Genomic DNA, 6000 nt, shown 5'->3' with positions numbered 1-6000 from the left:
AAGAAAGGCCCAATGATAGCAATTGTTTTTCAGCCGCATTCAATTCAACATCCGTAAGGTTAACAATGGTATTGTCATTTACTTTCTGTGTTGCCTCCATTGTTGTCGCTGTTGATTTCGACCTCTTGCACTTCCTTCTTTGCCGCCTTCTGGCATTCCGCTTTTGGCGGATTGTGATTGTTGTTGTCGTGGGCGTAGTGTTTGTTTGCGTTGCATGCGAACATAATCCAATTCTTCTGCCAAAGTTAAAAGCCCTAAATCCACCGCTTCATTGCCTAGGCTTGTGTTATCAGAATCCACCTCACTGGTGGTTGCGCTAGTCATAGCACTCGTATCTGTAGACATATTGGAGATTCTGGTGCCGATTAGGATCCTGGAAAAATGTTCCCCGTACGACTCGTATCCGGTCTTTTTACCGTACGAATCGTACAAGTGCCGTACAAACTGCCAAGTACGATTTGCATGGGAAAAACTCCATACGAATCGCATTGGGAATAATTCCCCACACATCCTCGGGTCGGAAAATGTGTCCGACACGTCCCCGGACGATTTACCGTACAAACGTGAAAAGTGAAGTCCGACCGCGCAAGTACGATCCATCCCGTGCGTCCGATGTCACAACTGTATGGAAAAAACACCGTCCGCACCGAACTCCCATAGCAACCATGGAGACATGTGGCCACAAACGCGCCGAACACCCCCCCCAGCCCCCTATGTTAAAAAATAAAATATAAATATATTTAATATGAAACAAATAAAAAAATAAATACATATCACAAATACCTACAAATATTATTATAAATAAAATACAAAATAATTTTCATATAAATAAATATTTTGATTTGGAAATTAATTATTAACAAAAACATGAATTATTACATACATTTAGTTTAGTTAGTTCCCACCCTATAACACCACAAAACACAACCTGCACCTAAAAAATATTTTGCACTATTAATATAAATATTCATTAACAAACTCATTTTCAATAATTAAATAGTAATTAATTATAATTAATGTACTTTCCACAATATACCCCCACAAAACACACAATACGCTCATAATATTTAACAAAAAAAATGTACCCAATTAACATAAATAAGTATTAAATACATAATTATTGTTAATAATAAAATAATTAATTTACTTCCCATCCCATACCCCTACAAAACCCACATCTAAAATCTTTAAAAGAAATTGCACATTTAACATAATTAATTATCAATAAAAGAAATATTATTAATTAAAAACAAAAGTATAAGTCATTAAACTTAATTAACATCCCACCCTTTATCCCTATAATCCCCACAACCTGTAAATAAAATTGAACTAATAAATTAGACAATTACAATTAATTTTCAGTTACATAGCTAATAGCACTTAACAACTAATTATAAATGATGGCACGTACATACGGGGGTGGGGGTACGGCGCGTACATACGGGGGGGGCTGGGGGTACGGCGCGTACATACAGGGGGCTGGGGGTATGGCGTGTACATACGGGGGGGCTGGTGGTACGGCATGTACATACGGGGGGCTGGGGGTACAGCACGTACATACGGGGGGCTGGGGGTACAGCACGTACATATGGGGGCTGGGGGTACGGCACATACATGCTGGGGGTACGGTGCGTACATACGGGGGGCTGGGGGTACGGCGCGTACATACGGGGGGCTGGGGGTACGGCGCATACATACGGGGGGCTGGAGGTACGGTGCGTACATACGGGGGGCAGGGGGTATGGCACGTACATACGGGGGGCTGGGGGTACAGCGCGTACATACAGGGGGCTGGGGGTACAGCGCGTACATACAGGGGGCTGGGGGTACAGCGCGTACCGGGCCCCATTTTCCTCGTGCATCGCAGCGTACTTGGCTTTTCCGGCACTTTTTGGCTCCCATAAAAATATAGCCGTGCGGAGTGCTGTGGGTACGAATCGTACTTGCTGGTCCGCAAAACGCTGCCTGACTCCGTGCAGACGTTGCGTACGCGCTGTCCAGGATTGGAATTGTATGTATTTTTTAGCCGCACAGTGTTTTTTACGATTCGTACGGAAATGGTATTTCTGTACGAATCGTACTTGCTGGTTTGTACGGTGGAATTCCCGGGTACGAGTCGTACAGAGAATATGCTCCGTACGACCATTTGTACCCGGGTTTTACAGGATCAGAATCGGCACAAAAATGTATAGTTAAACTTGATAGAATGGCTCATTTAGCTGAAGAATAATAACATGATTGAGGTAAATTAGAAAGCATAACCGAAAATGGATGATTGAATGAGAAATTATCCTATCTGTCTAATTGAATGTTTTTATGTTTCCTGATCTACAGTAATCGGCTTTAAAACACGAGAAAAAGGTTTTATTCTTCATGAAAGTTAATGTAGGCTTTACAAATATTTTTTCTCTTTAGTTAAAATTTTGTAGGCCTTTGAAATGCTAGGGGATGTGCTTCCGTGCTCCTGTCCTTGTATTGTTTCAAACGCTTCCTAAAGAATGTAGATATTAGTTTATTTCTGAATAGAACATTATAGGGTTTTTCCTGCCTAGGCGAAGGATCTAGTAGACTCAGATGAAACTGTATCAATATTTATGTACAAATGTAGCTATAGTTCTTCCTTTTCCTCTCTAGGAAGTTATACAATTCTTAGACAAAGCATGCTTAGAAAATATCTGTAAAGTCATTGTCAGGAGATCATCTTCCTATAGTCACTGTCCAATGGAGAAGCTTGTAGAGAGTTGTAATAGAAACATTTTATCAGAGATAAAGAGGAACTGTATTATAAAATGAACTGTGGGTAAGTGTTTGTCGGCTGGTTCATAAGATTGGTGACCTGTCCCTGCGTTCGTGGTTTGCTGTATGCCGTGCTGATTGCTGATTACTCTGGCTGGCGTATCCTGCAAATCCTAAAGACTTTCCTGAAACTTTGCATATCATCGGCTGGTGATGCTGCTCGTACTATACCCTAACAGCTGTGGGGTTAGCTTTTCTGACTCCATGGGGTTAGCTTTTCTAACTAATTGCACGCTGTGCAATAGTATTTCTGTTTCGTAAGTGAACTGAATTTACGCTGATGTGTTTTCTTTCACTCTCCCTCTTTTCTTTTTGTTGTGACGAGTTTGGGTGTTTGACCATTCTGTTATGCCTATGCTCTCACGTTGGTGACTGCGGGTGTGCCCCAATGCGAGCTCCCTGCCTCCTGTGGGCGCTGGCATTGCTTTTGAACAAAGGGAGCTGCAAATATCTATCTATCTATCTATCTATCTATCTATCTATCTATCTATCTATCTATCTATCTATCTATCTATCTATCTATCTATCTATTTATCTAGATATCTCTCTCCCTCTCTCTCTCTCTATATATATATATATATATTCACAGAAAAAAACATAAGTTTCAGAGGTGGCCATTTCACTCATACAAAACCATAGAAATTCCTCTGTTACAGTTAGTTCTGCTAACTATAACTCGTGCGCCCGCAATGCACTGCTGATTATGTCACATATTGCATCATTCATGACATGGTCAGTGACATCACTGATGACATCACTGATGACATCTCAAATGACATCCCTGATGACATCACTGATGACATCATCCAGTGAATGTAGTTTAGTTTGAAATGTAAATATGTATTATATATATATATATATACCAATCTGTATTGAAGATTGAGTGGATATATAACTGTCTGGATGGAGGATTTAGTAGCTGTCTGACTGTCTGTTTAAGTGAGTAATTAAAAGTGTCTCACTTAATACATGGATTAGTAACTAAACTATGTGAATGTGTGCATCACTGTCTCTGTTGTTGTATAACATGCTGTATCAGTTGGTCACTAACTACATGAGTGTATATTAGTTATTGATTAGTTGGGTGAGAATTTGTATGGGACACTGAGTATGTGTGTGGTTGGATGGGGTGTGTGTAACTCTATGCATAGATGTGTGAATGGTTGATTGACTAGGTGTATAGGTTTAAGAGTGCATGTGGAAGCAGTTGTTTAGGTCACTGAGTGTATTTATTTGTGTGTTGGTGAGCGAATATATGTTTTAGTTGTACATCTTCAACAAACTAAACAAATAAAAGGCATTGTATGTGAGAGCTGGTGTATATAAATAAGTATGTGTAAGAGCCAGTGATTGTGAGAGTAACTATATGAATGAATTGAAATGGTGATTTTTTAACATATTAACTATGAGTTACTATGTGTTTGAATAAATGAGGTGTTGTTGGATAATTGTGTAAGTGAGTAAATGTAAGTGTGATTAATTTTTTTCATGAGTGAGTAGGATGACTGCATAACCGTCTAAGATGACTGCTGATGTGTCAATGTCTATATATGTGTATAAGTGCATTTGATAGTGTTCTATTAATTAGTGACTGCATGTATAAATGATACTGTTGTTGAATGGGTAGTTGTGTGTGTAGGAATCAGTGAGTGGGTATGTAGTAACTGGTATTGGTGTGTCAATGGTTTCAAATATGGTACTCTGTATTTTACAGTGAGTGATGAAAGGTTATACTAGTGTATGATGAGGTGTATCAGATTGTCACGTGGATGATGTCATCAGTGATGTCATTTGAGATGTCATCAGTGATGTCACTGACCATGTCATGAATGATGCAATATGTGACATCATCAGCAGTGCATTGCGGGCGCGCGAGTTATAGTTAGCAGAACTAACTATAACGGAGGAATTTCTATGGTTTTGTACGAGTGAAATGGCCAGCTAACTATAACACCCCTGAAAACTATGGTTTTTTCTGTGAATATATATATATATATATATATATATATATATATATATATATATATATATATATAGTTATCTGTATCTATATCTAGATAGATAGATAGATAGATATTTGCAGCTCCCCTTGTTCAAAAGCAATGCCAGCGCCCGCAGGAGGCAGGGAGCTCGCAGGGACCGCGGGGGCTTTGGGGCACCCCAGCGGTCCCCAACGTGAGAGCATAGGCATAACATGTTTTTTCTGTGAATTTCTAAGGTTTTTTAAATGCTAATTTCTAACTATAACGTCTCTGAAACCTTTGGTTTTTTCAGTGAATTTCAAAGGTTTTTTAAATGCTAATTTATAAATATTTTATTAATTAAATAACATTATATATTTTTCTGAAAATTGCAAAAATATTTTAATATATTTATATTCTTTTCTTTAAAAAAAATGTTTTTTCCCAAAAAATTTCGGAGTCTTGCACTCAAGCGTACACATCACGGTGGGTGCGTGGATTCTAGCCCTTATTTTAGAAAAATCGTGAAGGACCCGCGTACGGTGTGAGACGGCTGCGTGTTTTTCAGTTACATCATATACATTTAATATTACGTGATGTGCGCGATTGGTATGCGACCAGACCGTGACTCCTGCTCCGCGCATTCACGACACATGCGCATTACGGTACGAGATGCTTGCGCGGTGGCGGGTCCCGCGTGATGTCATATACGTGCTGGGACGTGCTGGGTGCGCAACTCCCACAAAAAAAAATTATGTTCCAAAATGATATGTATGTGTCTTTATTATACATATTAGGGCAAGAGATTATCTAAAATAGTCATAAAAATAACATATTTGTACTTATAATAAACTTATATTATTTTTAATTATATTTTTGCGAAGTCGGGTGCGTGCATCGTGAGTGCAGAGAACCAGGTCAGCAGAGGTGCTGTAGAGCCAGAGAAACCAGGTCAGCAGAGCTTCTCTAGAGCCTAAGAAGCAGGTCAGCAGAGCTGCTTTAGAACCAGAGACCCAGGTCAGCAAAGCTGCTCTAGATCCAGAGACCCAGGTCAGCAGAGCTGCTCTAGAGGCCAAGAACCGGGTCAGCAGAGCTGCTGTAGAGCCAGAGAACCAGGTCAGCAGAGCTCTTTAGAGGGAGAGAACCAGGTCAGCAGAGCTGCTTTAGAGCCAGAGAACCAGGTCAGCAGAGCTGCTCTAGAGCCAGAGAACCAGATCAGCAGAGCTGTTCTAGAGGCAGAGAA

The sequence above is a fragment of the Triturus cristatus genome, chromosome 3_1, assembly GCF_964204655.1.
Source record: "Triturus cristatus chromosome 3_1, aTriCri1.1, whole genome shotgun sequence".
NCBI classification, from domain to species: domain Eukaryota; kingdom Metazoa; phylum Chordata; class Amphibia; order Caudata; family Salamandridae; genus Triturus; species Triturus cristatus.
The sequence above is the reverse complement of the archived record's forward strand: the minus strand, read 5'-3'. Positions refer to the sequence as shown.